Genomic DNA, 25,873 nt, shown 5'->3' with positions numbered 1-25,873 from the left:
CTTTATTGTTTCAGGAAACTGGGAGACATATGTTTGCTAGTAAGCTATTTTGTGTAAAACTGCCTTAGCTAGATGCTGTAGTGTCATTTAATAACTTTTTAACATTTGCACAGGGAAAGCCATTTGTTTCAAATTAATCATGAAAGTACCACATTCTTTGATGTTTTGCATTTTTCAGTTCTCAAAACAAGTTATCTTCTCCAGCATCTACAAGACCTTTCTCTAGGCTGTCACTGAGCTACAAGGAATTCAAAAATGTTCTCAAAGACATTTCCCAGTTGGCTACAATCAAACCCAGCCATGGACAGCCAGCATTGAACTATTACTACTAAATGACCAGAGAAATGATGCACCGGGTCCAGAGAGCTCCAGCCTTCCCATACCATATGAATTGTTGGACAGGATTGGTGCCCTGTCATCCCAAAAACACCAGAATGAGAAGATATGCATTCGGGATGTACAAAGATGCTTTTATTTGGGTTTAGCTCATCATGTCCAGTAAAAATGTTGTTCAGAGTTTTTAGTGTCATTAGTGTTGGGGAGGGATGGTGGCTCAGCGGTAGAGCATCTGCTTGGAAAGCAGAAGGTCCCAGGTTCAATCCCTGGCATCTCCAAAAAAGGGTCCAGGCAAATAGGTGTGAAAAACCTCAGCTTGAGACCCTGGAGAGCCGCTGCCAGTCTGAGAAGACAATACTGACTTTGATGGACCAAAGGTCTGATTCAGTATAAGGCAGCTTCATATGTTCATATATGTTCATACCATATGTTTGAGATTGTTAATTCAGTGATCGCTTTCTAGTGGTTTAAAAAGAAAACAGTCTCACCTGTAATGTCCTTTTCTCCACTGGGATGAAATTCTCAGGAATAATACCACTCATCTAAATGGAACCACCTTCTTGAATTGTTATCAGACAGGGGGGAAAGACCCTGATCCGGACCCAAGCTAGCTCAATCTCATTAGAATTCAGAAGCTAAAAAGGGTCAGCCCTGGTTAATACTTAAATGGGAGGCCACTAAGGAAGTCCAGGATTCCTATGCAGAGGCAGGCAATGGCAAACCACCTCTATTCATCTCTTGCCTTGAAAGCCCTTTGAGGGGTTGTCATAAGTCAGCTGTGACTTGGTAGCACTTTATATGTACACGCACATGGAGGGAAAAAAGGATCCCTTTCATGGAAGCAATGAAAGGCATAATGCATTCCTGGTCGTACCTCTCTCTCTCTTTTAGCTAGGATGAAATGATCAGAGTTAGTAGTTCTCTACCAAGAGATCCTCTTTTCTATACCGCAGACAAAGAAGAAAAAGGATCTCCATTTTACAGGCCATTAAAGTTCTTCCTTGCAGAGCAGACACATAGGAGTGGAGACAAGGGGTTTTCCTTCTCCTTTCTTTCCCACTGCCTATTTTAAAATAGAAACAGCAAGGGGCACTGCATCTTGCATGCTCACAAGAGCCCTGTGCTGCCTTCATTCATTTCAGCATTTTTCTTCCAGCTCCTGACTAATTTAAGTGACTTCCCGCTATCCATCAAGGAGCCATGAAATGCTTCCTTGGAGAAAATTAAATGCTTTATAAAGTTAGCCAAGGCATAGGAAGGCACAGGGTTTACCTCCCTTCACCCCAATGTTCCATTTTTGTAACAAAAACATCCCCACTCCCTTTGTGTACATGAAGAAGCAGACTCATGGATAATCAGGTACCCGAACATTTGCAATCAGGTGAGAGTTCATTTATTTGGAAAATGTGTGTGTTCTCCCAGCAGCAACCTGCTTGTAGCAGCAGCTTATATAAGAGATCATAAGAACATAAGGAATATAAGAGAAGCCATGCTGGATCAGGCCAATGGCCCATCCAGTCCAACACTCTGTGTCACACAGTAGCCAAAACTCAGGTGCCATCAGGAGGTCCATCAGTGGGGCCAGAACTTCTGAAGCCCTCCCACTGTTGCCTCACAAGCATCAATAATACAGAGCATCACTAACCCAGACATAGTACTTCCTCTATACCCTGCGGCTAATAGCCATAAATCAGGTGCCTGCAGCCCTCAGGCTGGGCTGCAGAGGCACGAGTTTGCCTCCCCGGATGGGGAGAGACAGAGGAAGCCCGTTTAGCCACGCAGGCTGGAGGGCGAGGTCCGGCTGATTGACAGCCAGACCTGCGCTCCTCTCAGTCTGCGTTGGGCGCTGCTTCGGCCCCTCCCACCCGCCCTGTATGTTATGTAGGCATTTGCTGGTTGCTTCTTTGAGGAGCTGGGTAAGAATTTTTTTGCACCCTGGCTGATTGGCGTTGCCCAGGTTGTGTTTTTCACCTACCCTACATAGCATTGCAGTGGATTGTGGATTTGGCTATTGGGAGGTGCTGTTAAATAGGCGGTCACTTTAGTGGCAGGTTTTTGGGGTTTAGGGCACTATGCGGCCAGGGGAGGACTGTGAAGCATCCCCCTTTTGGGGAATTTGGGGTCTGTCATGATCAACCCTGGGGTTTGAAGACCCGGGTGGAGATTGCAGACTGCCGGGAGACTCGGCTAGAGTCTGCTTTCTGGCGAGATGTGTGTCTGGGTTTGGGCCCTCTGGTGCGGGCCTCCCTGCTGGGCCTGCCCGGAGGGAGCTGAGGCGCTCAGCTCTGGCCGGGGGGCTGGGTCTCTCACCCATTATGGCAGGGGAGCGGTCACGGTGACCCCTAGCCCTGGCCAGGCCGCTGGTGGGGTACCCTTGCTGTTTGTGAGGTTAATTAATAAAGTGGCCCAATTTTATTCCAATCACTTGGTGTCTGTCTCGTTATTTCGTCCTTGGGGGGGGGGGCAATGGACCTCTGCTCCATCTGTTTATCCAGTTCCCTCTTGAAGCTGTCTGTGCTTCTGCCACCACTTCCTGCAGCAATGAATTCTATGTGTTAATTACAATGTGAAAACAATCAAGTCCTAACAACAACATAAAAATACCACTATTAAAGCAAGCCCTTAAAACAAGTCTGGACATATATGTGTCAGGGTTACCAACCTTCAGATGGCATCTGGAGATCTCTGACCAAAATCAGTTCCCCTGAGGAAGGGAGATGGCTGCTTTGGAGGGTGGGATCTTTGGTATTATACCCTGCCCAGGTTCCTCCCTACCCAGGCTTCACCCCTCCCCCAAATCTCCAGGTATTTCCCAACCTAGAGCCGGCCTGCCTAGTATGTTTGTAAAGTTTCATCAAGTCGCATGGCAACTCCAGCAAGAGGTTCTCAAGGGAAATCATTAAGCAGAGGTGGTTTGCCATTGACTTCCTCTGAAGAACTTTCCTTGGTGGTCTCTCTTCCAAGTAGCAAGCCTGCTTAGCTCTCGAGATCTGATGAGACCAGGCTACATCATGCCACTCTCAGCCAAAAGTGATATTCATAAAACAGATCTGCAGCTTGAAGCAGATCATAAAAAGAGCTTTAAAACATGGAACTTTTTAGTTCAAACTTCCGTAAACAGAAATGTTTGGGGCTGGTGCCTAAAAGACAGGAAGGTAAGCATCAGATGAACCTCCTGTAGCAGCTCTTCTCAAAGGCTTTCCAAAGGTGAAGTGCCACTACCACTGAAAAAGCCGTCTTTTATTACCACTTGCATCACCTGCTGGGACGCAAGAGAACAGGGTTTAGGAAGAGGATCTTAGCAGGCTGAGCATCTGATCCTTTTCTCCTATTCCTCTCCCTTCTATTGCTGCCAGAGCACAGAAGCTCAACAGCCTTCACTTTGCAAAGTAGGCAAGCTGCCAGTTGTGAGAAGGGAGACTGGGACAGAGCAAGACTAGCCTCTGCTTTTTTGACTCCCTCTCCCAAATGGCACAGCGACTCCTCTTGCTTCGCAGAGAATACAAGCAAAGCTTTTGCTGATAGCCCTTGTTCTCCTTCCCCAGCCTGGTTTCTGCTACACTGTCATAGACTGCAAATAAGTGCTCACACATTCTTACTGTCAGGCAGGTGCCAAGCAACTAGGACAGCTCAGCAAAACAGCATCCCTGTTTGTACAGAAGACAGCCTGTCCACACCAGTAAGAAAGCAATAAGACTGAGGGAAAACACTGCACATAGACACCAACCAGGAATAACACAGTTTGGTGTCAACATGGGCTAAGTGTTCTGGTTGGTCAATGTACATATCAGATGTATATGTGCTGAATCACTCTCTCTTTTGCTGCCCTGCCCCTGCTTCTCATACAATGCAATCCTAAGAACACTTCCTTGGGAGAAAGCCCCATTAAACAGACCTCAACAGAATTCTGAGTAGACATAATTAGGGTTGCTGTCATAGTGGCAGACAAACAGAAACATAAAGACAGCATGAGGAAACAGAGTTGGAAGCTGACTGCAGCTGCAGTTATCACAATAGCATCAGAAAAACAGCCAGAGCTAACCTAATAGACTAGGATCCAATAGGCAGAGCAAATTTCATTTGAATTAGTTACTCTTCCAAGGTCAATTAATGTCAATGCTTGACTCATTCTTATTAGTTATTATCTGAACTCATTTCTCTAGCTTTCAGCTCTTTCAGTTAATTTACATTCCCCTTCTATGTCACTGAAGTGAACATGCATGCTGATAAAACACTGCAGAAAGCAATCCAAAAGGGATTATATGAATGATTGCATCAAGATGCTTCTTGTACAATGTTTTACTGACACATGCATGTGCTTCCCACACGTTGACAAAAAGCAAACTATGTATCCAATCATATCATGACAGCTTTTATAGGATGCTTCATTACTGAGAGCCAGTTTGAGAGACAGTTCGGTTTAGTGGTTAAGTGTGTGGACTCTTTATCAGGAAGAATCAGGTTTGATTCCCCACTCCTCCACCTGCAGCTGCTGGAATGGCCTTGAGTCAGCCATAGCTCTCATAGGAGTTGTCCTTGAAATGGCAGTTTCTGTGAGAGCTCTCTCAGCCTCACCCACCTCCCAGGGTGCCTGTTGTGGGGGAGGATGATAAAGGAGATTGTGAACTGCTCTGAGATTTGGAGGGGAGGGCAGGATGTAAATTCAATATAATCTTATTCTTATTCTTCTTACTGCACATGTGTGCAACAGTAATGCAGAAGAAGGGAAAAGAAGAAAACTGAAGGAAGTAAAAGTTACAGCAAAACACACATGTGCTGTGCTCAGTTTTTTTAAAAAAATCAGAAATAAAAAAAGAATCACTAGAACAGCTCCACATCACAAAGAAGAGAAGGTAAATTTGGAGCTCTGAAATCCTGGCAGTATTTCAGAAGCACTGAAGGACATATTGAAGGAAAATATTGAGAGACCCAGTTATGGATCTTTCATGTAATTTGTCTGGAGATCCTGAGATTGAGGAATACTAATGAATGAACATGAGCACATGCTCCAGCACTAGCCAAGGACATTCTTACTAATTGTTTAAAGCTATATGACTTGAAGGAGCCCCGTGGCACAGAGTGGTAAGCTGCAGTCCAAGCTCTGCTCATGACGAGTTCAATCCCGGGGGAAGCTCATTTCAGGTAGCTGGCTCAAGGTTTATTTATTTATTTATTTGTAATTTACTCAGACTTCCTGAAGGCAGAAAAAATGAGTACTCAGCTTGTTGGGGGTAAAGTGTAGATAACTGGGGAAAGCAATGGCAAACCACCCAGTAAAAAGTCTGCCAAGAAAATGTTGCAACGTGACATCACCCCATGGGTCGGTAATGACTCGGTGCTTGCACAGGGGACTGCCTTTACCATATGACTTCAGCCTCCCTTTGCATGACTGGGGATATGTGTACCCAGAGGACCCAGCAGAGGGCCACCAAGAAAGTCCAGGGTCACGACACAAAGGCAGACAATGGCAAACCACCTCTGAAGGTCTCCTGTCTTGAGATCACCATAAATCAGCTGTGACTTGATATGAAAAAATACATATTTTATCTGCATGAAATAGCATAGTCCAGCTATGTTTATATACCAGTTGCTGATTGCACATGATTTTGTTCCTTTCCCCCCCAATATTCCATAGAATAAGTCCAATTAATTAGGGTGTTTTGTACTGTTCCTTATCATGCCTACATACCATTTTGCGGTAATTGGAGCCTGAATAGCATTTTGCCATCTATTAGCCCATCCATTTAATTCATCTAAATTCTCCTGCTGCCTCTACACTACTACATTGTTCTTTTATTTGTTGTGAGGTTTAATTCATTAAGAGTGTTAAACTTTTAAAGGGGTTTGTTCATTTTCTTTGTCAAGGTAATTAAAGTATGGAACAAAAATGTCAGGAAGTAAGCAGTAATTTCTGTAGTGCTTTGCATGAATCATGCATCATCTTTCAGATCAAGAGTTTACTGAGGATCAGTTTGTTGCTGTTGTTTTGTATCTTATGAGATACAAAATGCTGTAAATAAGCCTTTCCTTCTGCTGCATAGTTCTTTCATTCTCTAGCTTGGCTCCAATGCAGAACCCCTGATGAACTGTTCTGTGTCAACAGCAACAATTTCCAACAGCCCCACCACTGGAATCAGCACTAATTGGGCTGTGGCTCAGTGGTATAACATCTGCTTGGGATGCAGAAAGTCCTGGGTTCAATACCCGGTGTCCCCAGCATCTCCAGTTAAAAAGGAGGGGGTGGTAAATGATGTGAAATACACCTTCCTGAGACCCTGGAGAGCTGCTGCCAGTCTAGAGTGAATTTGCTGGACCAATGACTCAGTATAAGGCAGCTTAATGTGCTCATAAGGAGAGCTAGGATGGATCATACCAAAAGGTGACCTTGAGCCCTTTATGGGTTTAGATCGCACCCAGGGGTTGTTTTGTAGAAAAATAGATAGTGGAGCTCATCCAGAGACTGTTATGCAGCTGCACCTACTATTCAATGGACAAGGTGGGAAGGAGGAGGTGGAACTCTCAGAAAGGTTCAGGAGCTGTGCTCCTGTGAGCTCCCGCTGAATCCGAGGCCTGATCCCACCTAAAACCTCCACTGACAGAAAAAGAAGAAGACTGCAGATTTATACCTCGACCTACTCTCTGAATCAGAATCTCAGAGTGGCTTACAATCTCCTTTATCTTCTTCCTGCACAACAGACACCCTATGAGGTGGGTGGAGCTGAGAAAGCTCTCACAGCAGGTGCAAGTGCGGGAGTGGGGAATCAAACCCAGTTCTCCCAGATAAGAGTCTGCACACTTAACCACTACACCAAGCTGGCTTTTCATCAGTGAAGTACAACTTCTCTGCATTTCCCCCCCACTAAAACCCAAATACCTTCCAAACTACTACTCCTGAGGGACAGAGGACCACCCGCAGGGCTTTTTTAGTAGTAAGAACTCTTTTGCATATTAGGCCGCATGAGCTTACAGTAGGCCCTGTACTAAGAGCCCTGTAAGTTCTTGGAGGATTGGCTACATCAGGGGTGTGTGGCCTAATATGCAAAAGAGTTCCAGCTACAAAAAAAGCCCTGCCACCCAGGAATAGTATGCAAGGACATCTGACATAGGCTGTGGAAGGATGGAATTGTTGAAAATCCTCCCCTTCTATCAGCAGAAATGACTGGCAGGATCTAGCCCGTGCTCTCTCAATCTAACCTAACTCGTAGATTTGTTATGAAGATGGAATGGTGGAAGGAAGACCCATGTATGAACTCCATGAAGGGCAGGTGGAGATAACTCAAACAGAGCAGATGTCACAATGAGGAGGAATAAGGATCTACTGAATTTTCTCAGTTGCAACAAGAACCGCACTGCTCATAATCTCTACAGAGAATTTCAATCTTATGTATTCACTGAATACACATAGATAGATGGCCAGAACTTCAACTGCCAGTTTCTGTTAAAAGAGAAAACACCCATTTCTTTGCTTATGTTTTAAATTATGCAAGAGGGCTGACACAAAGACTGTGGAGGCTTTCTAACAACGCATGGTTTTGCACTCCCACTTTCCAAGATTGCCTCTTTCCCTATGCTTCGCCATGACAATTTCAGTCATCTCAGCAGGGCCTTCTGGGGTGCCAACCTGCAAATGAGTAAAATCAACAACTGCCCCTACACATGCCTTCTCCATTGTGGCCCCTACCTTATGGAATGGAGATCAGGAAGTCTTCCACTCTCCTGGCTTTCTGCACACGATGCAAAACTGAATTATTTAAGAAAGCCGTTTGCGTAGGAATAGGGTTGAACTGTACACAATGGTTTATGGACTCACTTGGATAGATGATTAGGGATTAGGGTTGCCAAGTCCAATTCAAGAAATATCTGGGGACTTTGGGGGTGGAGCCAGGAGACTTTGGGGGTGGAGCCAGGAGACATTGGGGCGGAGCCAGGAACAAGAGTGTGACAAGCATAACTGAACTCCAAGAGAGTACTGGCCATCACATTTAAAGGGACAGCACACCTTTTTAAATGTCTTCCTTCCATAGGAAATAATGAAGGATAAGGGCACCTTCTTTTGGGGCTCATAGAATTGGACCCCCTGGTCCAATCGTTTTGAAATTTGGGGGATACTTTGGGGAGAGGCACTAGATACTATATTGAAAATTTGGTGCCTCTACCTCAAAAAACAGCTCCCCCAGAGCCCCCAAAACCTCCAGATCAATTCCCCATTATACCCTATGAGAAGACATTTCCCTCTCCACCCCCTCCCCCCGCCCCCCCCCTTTCTGGGAAATCTGATGCAGGGGACAGAACTCACTCACCTCCGGAGGCGCAAAGGCACATGGTCCTTTGGGGGCGTGGCTGGGCTCCCCTCCCTTCACCGGCCAGCTGACTGGGGGCGGGAAGCAGCCTGAGAAAACGGAAGAGCTCTGGCTGCTGCGATCGGGGCTGGGTGGGAAGGGCTGCCGTTCTCCCCCCTCCCCTCCCCCCCGCTTTCCCTTTTATGGCCAGCGGGGGGAGGAGGCTCCAAATCGGGAGTCTCCAGGCCTAGCGGGGGATTTGGGAACCCTATTAGGGATTGTGGCCAATGTTCCCTCTAAGCTGCAAAGTCTTGTGAGCAACAATTCTACTGTGGGAGCTCCGGGTATTAAAGTTGTGAGTGACTGGCAATAAAGTTGTGAGCTACTGCATAAATTGTTGTGCTCTGGGGCCATCCTTCCTGAGCTAAGACAAAAATGTGTGAGTTGGAGGCTAGAAATCTGTGAGCTAGCTCATGCTAACTCAGCTTAGAGGGAACACTGATTGTGGCCTATACTGTTGTGTATAGCTTTCTGTAAGTAGGATCCAATTATGTAGTTTATGCACCACTTAATGTATCATTAAATATGCTAAGTTTCAGTTTTATATTTTAGATCTCCGATTGGTTCCAGACTTCTCCAACCCTAGTGCACTATTTACTGAATGTCCCATTTAACTGAGTGTACTGAGTTTGCTCTGTATAATCTGCCTTGAATCCTTGTGAGAAAGGTGGACTATAAATTATGTAAATAAGTAAATGTGATCTTCAGACAGTTTCTCATGCAAGAATTTCCCATGAGGATGAAAAGAGTGCCCTGAAAAGTTATTCAACTAACTGATAATAAGCACTTAGATATGTTAGACAAGCAGCTGTCAGGGGCGTTCAAGAACCACAACTTCCTGGAGGTTGCAGACAAGATATCTTTATCTTTCTGCAAATTCTGAAATGTTGCCATCTAACAGATTTCATAGCTATTTTGACAATCCTGTGCAAAACTGGCAAAATGGGTCCCACGTCATCTCTCTCCTCTAAACAACAGCAAAGGTTTTAAGCTTGATGATGACTTCATCCTATTTTTCACTACTAACCTTTTAGCATGTTATTTTTAGATGCTACATGCATAATTCCCAAAGAGTATCCTGCCAATTCAAGTTGTACTCCACAGGATAATTTCTTTAAATATGCTTTTGTGCGGTGCTTAAAGAATAACAAGTGTTAGAGAGGTCATGAAGAATGACAAATGTATGTGTATTCATTTATACTAAGAGGACACCCTATCCAAAGCAAGTAATTCTCCTTTAATTAAAATGATGGTTAGTTTCTCTATTCTGTCTCAGCCCAACTGTTCTTCTCTGTCCCCCTATTTGCAAAATCAACCTCTAGTTCCTTTCCTCTAATATTCTCTGTACCAGAGTTTCTGCTGCTTCTTAACTATGGGCAGATTCATACATATGGCTGCCCCCAACACAATACATCTAAGGCCTGGCCAGTTTAACACAAAAGTTTCATTAGAATAAAATCACGTGGGGGCTGTCCCCTTAATTCCCATGTTGGGTGCTGCACTTTTTCAAGCTGCTATTATCATAGAAAGTTGCAGATATATGGAGCCAGTGGTTTAATTCAATATTCTATATTGTTTTTTGATTAAGATTCTGTCTCCTGTAACTTTTAACCATAACTACCCATGTCACAAGAGCCCTGTGGCGCAGAGTGGTAAAGCTGCAGTACTGCAGTCCAAAGCTCTGCTCATGACCTGAGTTTGATTCCGGCAGAAGCTGGGTTTAGGTAGCCGGCTCAAGGTTGACTCAGTCTTCCATCCTTCCGAGGTCAATCAAGTGAGTACCCAGCTTGCTGGGGGGGGGGGGGAAGTGTAGATGACTGGGGAAGGAAATGGCAAACCACCCCATAAAAAGTCTGCCGTGAGAACGTTGTGATGCAACATCACCCCATAGTCAGAAATGATTGGTTCTTGCACAGGGGACTACCTTTTTACCCATGTCACTGTCTTGCATTTTCCTCCCTCCACCAATGGCAGCCAACAATGACTAGCAACAGAAGAAAGACAATATAGGAAAGCATGCCTAACGTTAGTAGAGAGAAGGACTGAGATTTAAATTATATTCAGTGCTGAGATTTTTTCAGACACAGTCCCAGGTCAAGCATGACTTGATCTTTCTAAATTGTACTTTGGCCCTGGAATAATGTGTTTAGGATAATCCCACACAGGTTCTGCTGCTATGACACTGCAGGCTTTGACACTGTTGTGGCATATGTTATCACACTAGTCTGCAAAAGTTCATCTCCTATGAACCTGCATGCCATTTTACAAATTTTTTCAGTAGTGCCCTCTCTCTTTAATGAGGTCCTGGGCATTCTCACTCCTTGCACTAGTATCATGGAACAGGCTGCTAGAAAGGAGGCAAAGCACATTTCACATTACTGGCAGCCTTCCATAGGACTCACAAGATCTTTCATAGGGCCTTTGTACATATTCAAGACGTTATCTACGGCCATTGGAAATCTTCAGTGGAAATGTTACTGGGTGCTTAAATTTATGGTTTTGTTGCTGTTTTTAGATTGTTGCATGATGTGCATAGATATTATTATGGAAGCTGCTTTGAGAAGACGAAGAGGAAGGAGGTAGAGGAGGAGAAGAATTGGTTTGTATACCCCGCCCCCAAAGGAGTCTCAAAGCATCTTTCTCTCCCCATAACAGACACCCTGTGAGGTAGATGGGGCTGAGGGAGCTCTTCGAGATCTGCTCTTGAGAGACTGGCCCAAGGTCACCCAGCTTGCTTCATGTGGAGGAGTGGTGAATCAAACCCAGTTCTCCAGATTAGAGTCTGCCACTCTTAACTACTGTACCACAGCTGGCTCTCAAAAGTGGGGATGACAGCCATAGTGGTTAAAGAGCTGGGCTAAGATCTGACAGGGGTTCAAATCTCTGCTATGCCATGAAATTTTCTGGATAACTTTGGTCCAGTCACTCCCTTCCAGCCTAATCTGCACCATGGAGCTGTGAGGATAAAACAAGGGAGGGAGAATCAAGGACACTGAGCTTCCTGGTGAGATGAAGATTTAATACATAGCAAATGTACTGTATAAGTTTAAACACCGTTTTCTCTCCAGAAGATGACCCCAAAAACTCCTATACAGTAAGGCAAATTCAGATTGGTGTTTGGTTGGATGTGTTTAAACCATCTGCCTGGCTGAACCTGCATTAGATCCTGCAGAGCCAAGAGCCCTTTTCAGACCATCGCACATGCTATAGCCCACCCACAGGAGTTTGTGGTTTTGATGATGCTCCTGATATATGGTTGTTGCATTGTTCCCATGAAATGGCCGCTGTGCATATTGGGAGCATGGCAGCTATCAGATGCTCCCATACTTGAGCTCCCAGCATGCCTGACTGCAAAGTCTGAAAAGTGTGGTTTGTGCAGCATGAAGTCTTGTTGATTCAGCAGCTCATCATCCCCTTTCAGAAGCAGCCAAAGTTTTGAACCTTCATATCACCAATGTGTGTCAACAGTTTTTTCACAGAGAGCATTTTATTCTCTTTTAAACTTTGGTTCTTCTGACCTCCCTGTATAGAGAGTTTCTGTCTTTCTGCTCCTGATAACAGGCACCAGATTCATACTGGTCAATTCTCTGCATTTTCTCAGTCTATCTAAAAATGTTAACATTATGTTTCTGTCAGAGTCCTTTTGTTTTTGCACTATATTATATGAATAAAGGAGATAAAGAAGGGGGGCTTTTTATTGGTGTGCTGTTATATGAGTCCTGCTGGTTTCCACTGGGTATGTGTCCCTGGGTTAGGGCTGCCAAGCCCCCAGTCTGGGTGGGGGTTCCCTCACCCGGGAGGCTCCCAACCTCCCCTTACATCGCCAACACAATGATGTCACCCGGAAGTGACGTCATTGCGTTGACGACGGCATGCAGTGGCCACTCTAGGTGTTTCCGGGGAAACTCTATGGTTTTCCTGGACGCTCTAGCCATTTGGGAGGGAAAACTCTATGGTACAATAGGTACAATAGAATGTCCCCCCACTCTGGGATGAAGAGGCCTTGGCAACCCTACCCTGGGAGCAGGACCATCGCCACAGTTTCTTTTGGATATCCAGAAATGAAGGCATTGCTAGGATGTCTGATCTGTCATTTCTTCTACCACCACAGCAGCACTTTTGAAGCAAACGTAGACTTCCTTTCATTTTATAAAGTCACCTCAGACTCATAAAGTACCATCAAAAGGTCAGAAGCTTCATAACTTAAATGCCCTGATCCAGAAACGATAATCTGCAGCATCTGAGCCACTTTCCACCGCTGAGACAGAGTAAATGCATTTGCATTGTATGGACGCCTTTCTCCATTCCAGTGCTCTTTTTGTAGAAAAAGCCCAGCAGGAGCTCATTTGCATATTAGGCCACACCGCCTGGCCTGGGAGCATGTGGCTGCCACATAGTGGGTCAGGCCAGCTGGAGCCCTGACCAGCCCAGGTGGAGGTCTGCTCCTGTGGGCTCTGCCAGAAAAAAGCCCTGCTCCATCCTCATCACAATGTTAATCTGAAGTTCAATAAAACGGCCAGATAGGCATACATCATGTCTGAGAAACTAGGACCGATTTCCCACTAGCCTTACACCGCTCTCACGCTCTTTTTCTCAGCATGGGCTCTGTCAGATTTCACACTATCTGCCCCAGGGCTGCAACTAGCTTCACCTTTTTCGCGCGACAAACAGAAACTGGTTTTTAGAGGTTTCTGTTTGCCGTGCAAAAAAGGCAAAGCTAGTTGCAGTCTCGGGGCAGATAGTGTGAAATCTGACAGAACCCCTGCAGAGAAGAGGAGCATGAGAGCGACATAAGACTAGTGGGAAATCAGTCTAGTTGTAACATGTGAATAATTAATGCCAACTTCCACTCAACTGGGACTCCTGTGTGCATATTGCAATTTTTTTTTCTTCTGAATTCAGCCTCAGATTCAGCTGTACAATAGGTAAAAACCAACCAACAAATATTTCCTGGAAATGGAGATGCTGGAATGGAAAAGGCATCACCTGTTAATTTCTGCCTGTCATGAATCTACAGATACCACATTGCATGAAAAAAAGGTAACTCATGTAACCATTGCAGAAGATCTAGGTTTTCACTGGAAGTGACATTAGGCACTTTCAGTTTGCTGGAAACTCTATGGGTTTCCATAAAGTTTTTGGTGATTCCTACGCAGGCATGATGTCACTCCCAGGTTTTCCCAAGAAGCAACATTGCTGTCATTAATAGAGGGTTTTTGAAACAAAAATTCTCCCACCTGTTGGGGCAGAAGAATTCTCAGCCTTGTGGGCATAGGACAACCCTAATCAGACACTGTGCATACAAGAACTGAGAAGAGTTTGCAGGGTCTGATTGGCTAGAAGCTCTCTGGCTTTGGGCAGCCTCATCTTGGGTCCAAGAAATCTGTTTTCTTCTTCCCATTTCCACAAACAACACAAAAACAAAAAACCCACTTCTTTTTTAATCCCTGTTTCCTATTCTTGTCATTGCCTGAGATCCCTGGATGCAGACTCCTGTTTGGCCACTTTACCATGGCAACTTCTCATCTTCGAGAAGAGATGACAGATCAGCCCCATTGGGCCTGACCCAAATCCTAGTCATGGTTCTGCACTTTGGTGTATTCCCACCTGACATCTTCTACATTTTGACAAGGAGAAAAATTGTGCTGGGATTTTTAGAATGCATATGGCAGAAGAAGTGGATGGCTTCTGTGAACTCTTTTTTATTTCATAAATAATCCTCTTTCTCCTTTCAGTTATACTGGGGACTAAACACACAATGATGACGCCACAAGGACTTTGAATGTTTCTCCACACTTTGTTAAATCATAAAACCGCAGTGTACAAGAGTGCAAAAGAGACAGTGTTGGTGTCAAAGAGTTCCAGGCCAAACCCCATGGATCCCCAGGGCAGTTGTATACAAGTAACCAGACCATTGTTTAATTTCAGTTTATTTCAATCAATATGAAAATTTATTCTATAACCAACACATTGCTCTTAAATCATGCAGCAAGAAAACAAACAAACTAGCTTAACTACTGAACATTTTCAGAGCTTGGCACAAACCTTAAATTCAAGAGTCAAACGCCAAACTTCTACATCTTCTACATTGCTAGCAGGCTTCATTTTGGGCAGGAGCTCACAGGAGCAGAGCTCCGGAACATCTAAATTTTATTGTGCTTTCTTTCTTTCTTAACCCTGCCCCCCAATACGGGCACCATTGTTCAAACCCCCTGTGAGAATTTTGCTGAACTCTAAGAGTTGACAAACTTTTTAATACTTTCCCCCACAAAAATATGGAAAATAACCAAACATATAAAGCAGACAGATGGAAATCTTCATCATGCCACTGTGGCCACATAGGAGAAAGTAATTTTAAAAGTATGATGGGAGTAAGGTTTTATTCTGACAGTTATAATTCAAGAAGCATTTTAAAGTAGATGTTCAGCTGAAATAATTTAGTACACCTTCCGGTGATATCAGGGGTGGGTGGCATATGCAATGCAAATGAGTTGTGCTAATGAGCTCCGGCACCTCTTTTTCTATGAAATGACCCCTAATTGCTAGCAATTGCAATTCAAGCAGGTCATAGTTCAGGCCTTCAGTCTGTCAAAATTCCAGCTAGTCTCTCTTCTTCAGGGCCTTAGATCAATTACAGTTTTTGGGCCCAGCAACATCAGATGAGGACAGGGTTGCCAAGTCCAATTCAAGAAATATCTGGGGACTTTGGAGATGGAGCCAGGAGACTTTGGGGGTGGAGCCAGGAGCAAGGGTGTGACAAGCATAGTTGAACATGGAAGGGAGTTCTGGCCATCACATTTAAAGGGACAGCACACCTTTTTAAGTGCCTTCCTTCCATAGGAAATCATAAAGGATAGGGGCATCTTCTTTGGGGGCTCATAGAATTGGACCCCTTAGTCCAATATTTTTGAAACTTGGGGGGTATTTTGGGGAGAGGCACTGAATGCTATGCTGCAAATTTGGTGCCTCTATCTCAAAAAACAGCCTCCCAAAGCCTCAGATACCCGCAAATCAATTCTCCATTATTTCCTATGGGAATAGGTCTCCATAGGGAATAATGGAGTGCCCAGCAGACATTTCCCTCCCCCTCCCGCTTTCTGATGACCCTGAAGCGGGAGGGAAGCCTCCAAACTGGGGGATCCCCTGCCTCCACCTGGGGATTGGCAACCCTAGGTGAGGATGACATCCGATTGGGGCACGTTTTCAGGAGAAGTCTCTAGAAGATTACCTCATTACCTCTGGTTTTCCCACCCATCACATGGTCTGCAAGTTCTCATAAGAAGCTAACCACTGCACTCACATCTCTGGCCTTGAAGATGATAAGAACGGTGTAGGCCAAGAGACCAATCAGTAACACCTGCAGGATGGACCAGGCCCAATACTATTCACATTAACCCTTGAGGGGAGGCCAGAGATGCTTTGCCTCACAGGTGGATTTTGATTCAGTTCTGTGGTCATTTTTAAAAACCTATTTTTTGTTCTTTAATAAATGGATACAAACAAGTTATATTATAAAATCAGGGCAATAGCAGTTCCTGTTGGCCAACCATTCATTCTAAAAACTGAGGAGCACTTAAAGCTTCAAAGAAGGGAGGAGCAATTTCTGTTGATACCCCATTCCCACTGCAACACCCATTATGACGGACCCCAAAAACAGCATTGGGATGGGGGTGCAACAAGTGAGCTGCAGCAGGAAAGAGGGGTTACTCAGGACTTTTTTGTAGAAAAAGCCCAGTGGGAACTCATTTGCATATTAGGCCACACCTCCTGTCACTATTGCTTCACACATGCAATTCAACTGCAATGCAAGCAGGTCATAGTTCAGGCCTTCAGTCTGTCAAAATCCCAGCTAGTCTCTTTTCTTCAGGGCCTTAGAATAATTAGTTTTTGGGCCCAGCAACATCAGATGAGGATGACATCTAATTGGGGCACACTTTCAGGAGGAACTCATTTGCATATTAGACACCAAGCCAGCCAGAACTGTGTTCCTGCTCAAAAAAAGCCCTTATTTATGAATGTGTATGGTTCAGGTTGGATCTTGATCAGTAACATTCCTATCACAAGAGGCTGATTCATATAAGTACAAACCACTGTGGTTTTTTCATTACATCTGAACCCAATGGTTTGGCTAAGGTCCATCAGTAAGATTCAAGACTAATTTTGGATCTGCACCCAGGTCTTCCCCCATCCAATACTACATTCGCTCCACTATAGCACAATGGCTTAATTCTAGTATTACAAACAAATTTGTTTTCACTTCTCAGAATGACTTTAAAGTAAGGATGTCAGCCTTGAGGTGGGACCTGGGGATCCCCTAGAATTACAGCTCATCTCCAGATTACAGAGATCAGTTCCCCTGGAGAAAATGAATGCTTTGGAGAGTGGGTTCTACGGCATCGTACCCCACTGAGGTCCCTGTTCTCCCAAGGCTCCACCCCCAAATCTCCAGAAATTTCCCAACCTATATCTGGCAACCTTATCTCCCTCCTACTCAGGAGTGGAATTCTAGCAGGAGCTCCTTTACATATTAGGCCACACACCCCTGATGTAGCTAATCCTCCAAGAGCTTACAAGGTTCTTTTTTGTAAGCTCTTGGAGGATTGGCTGCATCAGGGGTGTGTGGCCTAATATGCAAAGGAGCTCCTGCTAGAATTCCACCCCTGTACCTACTGCTGGTTACTCGGAGGGACCTGGCAGCTCTATTTTAAATATGCCCTACTAATGTCCTTAACATGTATTTGTTACTTTGTCACAGAGATGCTCTTCCTCCATCTGCGCTTTCATTTTTTCCTTCCTCTTAATGTCATATAGAAGCCTGTCTCCGGGCGCTTCTGGGACTATTTGCTACCAAAGCAAGATTGTATCCAAACAATTACTATGAATGTCTTTCTTCTTCTAGCATCATATTACTATTCCCAAGACCCTGGGGACCTGCCTTTATTATTCAAAAAGGATAAAAAAATTTATAGAATTCCATGGCAACCATGGTTATTTTATTTCAAAGCAGCCTCAAAATCTATTTCTAATGTGTATGCCATTTCATTTACCAACTGCTTATTAAACCAAGCAAGTTGTAGCAAGCATATGCCTCACCACATAGCAGGATGGCAATTGTTACTGCATTCCCCAACGACACAAAACACATGTGACGAAGTAAGGATAAAGAATTCAATATTCAGCTGGTAGAAAAATTACTTTATGAAGTCATAAAATACCAATGCATTAATACTTGTCCCCAGAGCTTTTTTTTGAGCAGAAACGTACAGGGACGCAGTTCTGGCTGGCTTGGCATCAGAGGGTGTGGCCTAATATGCAGATGAGTTCCTGTTGAGCTTTTTCCACAAAGAAGTCCTGTGATGACATCAGGGAGTGTGGCCTAATATGCAAATAAGTTCCTGCTGGGTTTTTTCCTACAAAAAAAGCCCTGCTTGTCCCAAACCTGACTAGATGGTATTATTATTATTTATTACATTTAATGAATCGCCCTATCCCAACTAGTGTCAGGCTCAGGGCAATGTACAACAGTAAAAAATACATATATATAAAATCAATTACAGTAAAAAATTACAAACCCTGGTGGCGTCTTTAAAGTGCTCTTAGTCAGTACATCACATTGAGTGGAGGATTCCCCCAAGAGGGGGTGGAGAGGAAAAGGTGCCAGCATGGCAACCGTCGCTGTCCTCATGCAAAGGCTTGGCAGAATATCTCTGCCTTACAGGCCCCACAAAACTATAAAAGATCTGTTGGAATACAAGCTATGTACATTCCAGCCATTATAGAGTTAAGTGTTTGTTTACCTGATAGAGGAAGTGATGTATTGTGACCTAAACCCAACTGTGGGCTGGTGTTTGTTTTGCCCAGGAAAGATGTGATCACAACATTGGTCAGAAAGGATGTTAGGTGTGAAATGCTTTGATCTTGTATGCAAGCTGAATTGCTCTTCTTCCTGGCGAAATGCTCTTTGGGAAGAAGAACTGTTAGACAAAGGGGTTGTAGCCATGTAGGACAGACATAGTTAGACTAGCTGGTATGCTAAATTTTTTTTCTGTTTTATCCCAAGTACCCTATCCTAATGTTTTCTAGTAAACTTTATTTCTTTTGATAAGCTTAAGCCTCGACTCCAATTATTGCCATTCCAAGCCTCTGAATTTAACATGTATTTCCCAACAAGATCCCACAGGGTCCTGATGTCTTCTGGCAGAGTATTGCACCAAGTATGCATCCACCCATTTCCACCCTTGAACACCATTTCCACCCTTGAAGGTGGGATGATAATTTCAGTCAGTGCTTCCCCTCATACTGCAGACATCCACATGTCCTGCTTCCTGTTCCTCAGAGACTGCTGGCCACAAAAAACCAAATTTGAGGGACTCCATAACAAGAGAAGCAGGAAGAACTAGAAGAGCCCCACATAGCAAAGTTCTACACATGTGGTATATTACTGTTCCTTATTTAAAATATATACATTTGAAGGACATTATTAAATCTCCAGAGCAGTTCTCTAACCATAACTATTCAGATCCAAAATATAAAATAAAGCATAAAAATAAAATGGTTCCAAAAATGTACTGAATAAAATGTACCCTGAGGGAGCAATGAGACGAGCTGTCTGATCAGATGCCATTGCTGCTGCCCTGTGGATTTAAAATGCATGTTCAGACAGCGATATCTGCAGGGCTTTTTTTGAGCAGGAATGTACAGGAATGCAGTTCCGGCTGGCTTGGGGTCAGGGGGTGTAGCCTAATATGCAAATAAGTTCCTGCTGGGTTTTTTCTACAAAGAAGCCCCATGTGTAACAATGGTGATGTCAGGGGGTGTGGCCTAATATTCAAATGAGTTCCTGCTGGGCTTTTTCTACCAAAAAAAGTCCTGGATATCTGTATCCCACCCCAAAGTCATCACCACCACCACCACCCCGTTGTCACTCCTCTCCAATTAGGGTGGGTTTGACACTAGGAAAAGTTCCATCTTTATGGATATAGCTGGTTTCACCCTGCATTTCTGGATGTCTGAACTATCCATTGTGTTTGGGAAGTCTGAACTTTCCTTTCCATTTTTACTCCTTTTTTTAAAAGCCGGGTATCACCACTTGCTCATTTCAGCACCCAAATATTCTATAAGGATTGGGAGCCCCCCCCCATGGGAGGGGGATTTTTTTACAGCGAAACATTCAAAAGAAACGACCCTTTCTGCTGTTTCCTGGGGTGGGATGGCGCTGGAATTATTCCTTATTTAGGCTCCCCTATCAGCAGCCAGGATGCCAGCCCCTGGAACTTTATTCCAGCCGGTTTCTGTCAGAGCTCTCTCAGCCCCACTTACCTCACAGGATGTATGTTGTGGGGAAGGGAAGGAAAGGAGATTGTGAAAGGCGGGGTATAGAGCCAATCTCCTCCTCCTCCTCTTAATATTGTTCTAGTGGGAAAGCGCTATGGGGAGAGAAAAAGGGAAAACTTCCATATGAAACGAGTGAGAAAGGGAATACAGTTGTATAGGAACCAATGATCACTCTACTTGGTGGAGGGATCATGGAGCTGTCAAAAAGGAGCTGATACTTCAGCTACATGCTTATGCACATGCCTGAAAGACAAACAAGGATGTTACCTGCCAACCCACTCTGTGGTTACTGTACAGCAATAATCTGAACAGTCAGCCACAGGCTGATTGATCACACAGTGAAGTGGCTGAAGGGTAGGATGTCTAAACAAAACTCTCCATAAAAAGAAATGATGACATGTAGCTGTCATCTGACTGCAGCCTTAAAATATAGTCAAGGATCAGACCCACTCATCACCCCAAGAAATCAGTTATAACCACAACAACAATAAAAACCTTTGACTCTTCGATATTGCATGCAAAATTAAATTGAGGCAACACTGTAAAAGCAATTAACATGCGGGCAGTCCCAGTTCTAAGATACATAGCTGGCAATATTGATTGGAAACAAGCATAATTATTAGTAATAGATTGCAAAAGTCACAAGACAATGACAGTGCATCACTCACTAGACCCTAGAAGTGATGGCTTACCATCAGCCAAAAATTCATGGGAACATAAATCAGGCAATATCATGGAAAATGATGAAACAAAGATTTCTTGGGACTTCTGACTGCAAACAGATAAGCACCAGAATCATAACACCTCTGATATCACAGCTGTAGGGAGGGGGTGAGAAATAGGGTTTGGATCATTGGCACTGCAATCCCAGGGGATAGCAGAATAAAAAAGAAAGAACAGGAGAAGATCATGAAATACCAAGACCTACAAATAGAGTTAGAGCACCTCCGGGAGAAGAAAAAGGTTACCATCAGTTGTCATTGGATCCCTTGGAGCAGCACCTAGATGTCTCAAGAAATATCTGGACATTCTGGTCACTGAGCAAATAACAGCAGCTCAGCTCCAGAAGACAATGTTGCTTGGAACAGCAAGAATCCTGTGAAGATACATCTGCAATTTCCAATAACTTGGCTAGATCTCAAATCTGATCTCAATAACAATAACAAGACTAACAACTCATTCTTGGAAGAATATTGAGAGAGAGTTTCCTAAGTTAAAACATAGGATACAAGTAAGCATCTTGTTCATATATCTGAAAATGAGTATTTTTTACATAATCATCTCATTCATAATTAGAATAAATTTAGAACAGCATTTGTTTTTACAACCTGTTCCCTAGTTTTGCTTAACACCTGCCTAAGCAGTTTTCCACACATTTGTCATCTAGCAGATATTTCAGTTCTTTGAAAAGTAGTGGTCGGAGGAGTAGGAAAGTGATTTTTCTCCCGAGCTGGTGCCAGAAGACAGATTCTTCTCATAGCATATGAACTGAAACAACAAGGCCAGTGTTTATCATACCAGCTGATTTTGCCAGGGTATGCAGGAACAAGGCTAATGTGGGGAAAGTTGTCACAATCATGCTATAGATTCTTGGAACAGGGACTGAAGGAAGAGACTGGGCCAAACAGAAATTAGAATATTGCTTAGATAGAAAGACAGCTAAAGTTGAAAGGACCAAGAGGAAAACCTGACTGACAGGGCTTTTTTTGAGCAGGAACGCACAGGAACACAGTTCCGGCTGACTAGGCCAGGGCTCCAACTGAAAAAAAAAAAGGTCTCTGGCAGAGGGAAGGCACTAGGCAGCCATGTGTTCCCAGACCACAGACTCCATCCTCTCTGCCGCCTACAGCCTCCAACAGGCTTGAGAAGACAGCAAAACACACAGAACTGGCCACGAGCACCTTCCCTCTTGGCCTTTGCAATGGCAGCCAAGAATCATTTTGTTTTTACATTGCCTGTGCTACAGACAACATTTCTCCTTTTGGGTTGTTGTTGTTTTGTAACACTTTCCCCAGTATAAAGTATAAGGTTTTTCTGCAACCCTGGATATCCTCCCAAGTTTGCAGAAATATTTCTTATCTATTTACATTGCCATGTTCTGTGACTTTATCAGTCTGCATCAAGGACTATATTCAGAATTACATATACACCATATAATCCCAGTTGAAAAGGCAGATTATAAATAAAGTAGGACTAAAGTAATTATATTCTGTGGGGACTGCATCTCCCAGTATGGTGTGTGAAAACTCAGTGACATGAACTAACAATAACATGAACTCAAGTGAACACCAAATGTTAATACTTCTTTAAAAACACATTATTTGTAAATGACTGATTGATTTGCTTACTATTGAAAGAATCAGTTGTGGAGCAATATGCAGAGATTACAGGTCCGTGTTTGGGGGCAGGGAGTGAAACAAGGGGCGTTTTCCCACAGAGCTTACCTTGGAGCGACATCCCTCTTCACCGCGCAGCGTCTGCACGGATTTCCCACCAACTACTCCGCATAACCAGGAAGAGCCGCAGCTTTTGCGTCGCTAACGTAAACTGGTTTACATCTGTGACGGAAAAGGTCCGGCACTTCCTGGTTATGCGGAGCAGTTGGTGGGAAATCTGCGCAGACGCTGCGCGGTGAAGAGGGACGTCGCTCCGAGGTAAGTTCTGTGGGAAAACGCCCTCTAAGGTATCTTGTTGGGCTGTGTGAGAACACACACCCATGAAATGCAGCTGATAGCACTGTGCTGTTCTGTGTCAATATGTGGAAAAGTAACCTACTGAATGGGTGATGTCACTGGAAGTGTGGCCTAATATGCAAATGAGCTCCTGCTGGCTTTTTCTACAAAAAAGCCTTGCTCACTGCAAACCAAAGGTTCTTAGCCTTTCATTCTCTCACTCACCAAATATGTAACATTATCAACAAATATCCCCAGGCCACAAGTCAAAACGTTAAGACACAAAAATAGCATGCTAGATATGGTTAAACTCAAGATGAGGCCTGGAGTTCTCCCAGTATTATAACTGACCACTCCACTACCGGTATCAGTTCTCTTAGGATTGCCGGCCTCCAGGTAGGGCCCTGAGATCTCCTGCTTTTACAACTGATTTCTAACTGGCAAAGATCAGCTCCCCTGAAGAAAATGGCTGCTTTGAAGGTGGACTCCATGACATTGTACCCCTCCCCAAACCCACCCTCTCCCAGCTCCACCCCTAAAGTCTCCAGGTATTTTCCAACATAGATCTGACAATCCTAGTTCTCTTAGAGGAAGCAGCAGCTTCACAGAGATAGCATCACAGCCATGCTAAGGATATTCAAAGGAATCCAGACTCTTTTCGGAGTTTACTCTCATTCCAGATTATGATTGCCAGCACTGGGTTGGGAAACTCCTGGAGATTTGGGGCTGGAGAATGAAGAGCTGGCTTTGGGGATGGGAGGGACCTCAGCCAGATATAATGCATAGATTTCATCCTCCAAAGCTGCCATTTTCTCTGAACTCTGGAGATCAGTTGAAATCCACAGGGCTGCCAACCTCCAGGTGGAGGCTGGAGATCTCCTGCTATTACAACTGATCTCCAGGCATCAGACATCAGTTCGCCTGGAGAAAATGTCTGCATTGGAAGGTGGACTCTGTAGCATTATCCCCCAACATCTCTAGATATTTCCCAACCTGGAGTTGACAACCCTACTAATCCAGCCATAGGAAACAGAAGAAACAGATTAAAATTCTGTCCAAACTGCAATTGGCAGGCATTCAGTGGTATTAGGGCAATATTTAACAATACTTGCCTCCTTTCATCGTTATTTAAAGATTGTAAAGTTTTTAAAATTCACAGTTAACAGAAATGATCATGGCTGCTAAAAGGCCACATTAATAAACTTTGCTCCCTCCCACCCCCACCCACAGCTAAAGATCAAAATGCCACTGTCTTGAATCATTCATTTAGTGCCCTGAGGTGTATCAATTTTCTTCCAAGTTAAAATCGCCAGCAGTGCAATCCTAAATAGACATACTCCAATCTAAACCTACTGATTAGGCTGTAGTAATGCTGCCTAGGATTGCACTGTAAAATCACTTTAAAAAAATTAGCATGACATTTTAGGAAGAGAGGAAGATTCTGCTTCTTTGGGAAATAAAGGTCAGGAAATGACCTTTCCCTGACGGTTTTTTAGTGTTATCAAAAGGCTTCTGACTACCTGACCCTTTGAGGGGATCAAATTCTTCCTATTTGTAGGGTACAGGATTTTCATTAAAATTGTATCTATTTTTAAATTGGGTCTGTCTAGAAAAAATGTTCTTAGATTCACAGGCATCAGCAAAGACCCTGAAAAATGAACAACCAATCCTTTCCCACTTGATACAATAAAAAATTTCCTGCTAGGCCTTCCTGAACATGCTAATATACACTGATAAAGAGTGTAGTAATCAAATCAGCAAAACCTGTATACATTTGCCTTTCAAATGAGGATTTTAAGACTTTTTTTTTAAAGAAGGCAGAGGAAATGAAAAGACTGGGGGTGATAGAAGAGTCTCACATCCAGTGGCATTGGGGTTGCCAATCCCCAGGTGGGAACAAGGATTCCTCGTTTTGGAGGCTCTCCCCCCACTTCAGGGTCATCAGAAAACAGGGGGCAGGGAGGGAAATGCCTGCTGCACAATCCATTATTTGTTATGGAGACTGATTCTCATAGGGCATAATGGAGAATTGATCTGTAGGTATCTGGGGGGGGGGCTGTTTTTTGAGGTAGAAGCACCAAATTTGTAGCATAGCATTCGATACCTCTCCTCAAAATGCCCTCCAAGTTTCAAAAGGATTGGACCAGGAAGTCCAATTCTATGAGCCCCCAAATAAGGTACCCTATCCATTATTTCTAATGGAGGGAAGGCATTTAAAAGTTGTGCAGTCCCTTTAAATATGATGGCCAGAACTCCCTTTGGAGTTCAGTTGTGCTTGTCACAACCTTATTCCTGGCTCCACCCCCAATGTCTCCTGGCTCCACTCCCAAAGTCCCCAGATATTTCTTGAATTGGACCTAGCAACCCTAGTCAATCTGTGTGTCCAGTGTTGAGTAAACCAGATTTTAATTCCTTTGACCCTTCAAAAAACAGTTGTCACTGGATAGCACTAGTCAGTTACATCCTTGTTTTCTAACCTGTTCATAATGTTAGTGGCTTGGTTGAGATCTGGAGCCTTTTTTCCTCCCCCCCCCCTTTCCTTGCACAATTTCCTTTTTTTCCCACTGGGGCCTGTCTGATATTTTCTGTAAGATGTCATTTTTAAAAAAGGCATCATTTTATTGCAGGATAATGGACATACAGCCTTATTTCTCTCAGCATGCTTTACAGGACTGCAGGACATGGGTATCAGTAAGGACAGCCAAGAGCCTTTCTCACAGCGGGGAAATAATGAATTCCTCCTCCAGTACCCCATGGCATAACACTCAGACACTTGGACACTCCACTGGGACTCAAATGAGCACATAGTACATGGGAAGAGCTGGTGTTACTTTTAAGTTTCACACATTTCAATCTTCCCCTGCTAAGGCATTTCAAACACCACTTCCACATTTAGATTCTATCCATGGCTTAATACTGGAGCTCTCATAACATTTTCGTCTCCAGGAACATTACAAACTGCCTTGCATTTTCTGGTGTTTCCACTGAGATTGGTGATAGGCTTGCATTGCGTCATTTTCTTTTTTTTTTCCCACACTCAAATCACATTCAGATTCCTGCATACACTTTATACTATGTTTTTAATTATGGATCAGTTCCCAAATGCTAAAGCAAATGTTGCCTAGATGGGCTGTGGGGCATTTTGTCAATGGTCTGGAGCAGATATCCTTAATCTCTCTCTCTCTCTCTCTC

General features: G+C 43.9%; 1 protein-coding gene and 1 non-coding gene across 2 annotated transcripts in view; one reads left to right on the top strand and one right to left on the bottom strand.

Moving 5' to 3' along the window:
- Positions 1-25,873, bottom strand: part of ITGBL1 (integrin subunit beta like 1) — a 258,588-nt gene that overhangs the window by 193,871 nt on the left and 38,844 nt on the right. The window lies entirely within an intron of this gene.
- Positions 540-614, top strand: TRNAS-GGA (transfer RNA serine (anticodon GGA)). Its single transcript has one exon. It is a non-coding gene; the product is annotated as a tRNA-Ser (tRNA).

The sequence above is a fragment of the Heteronotia binoei genome, chromosome 3 (assembly GCF_032191835.1).
Source record: "Heteronotia binoei isolate CCM8104 ecotype False Entrance Well chromosome 3, APGP_CSIRO_Hbin_v1, whole genome shotgun sequence".
Lineage (NCBI taxonomy): Eukaryota > Metazoa > Chordata > Lepidosauria > Squamata > Gekkonidae > Heteronotia > Heteronotia binoei.
Note: the sequence above shows the minus strand (reverse complement) of the source record. Positions and strands in the feature narration are given on the sequence as shown.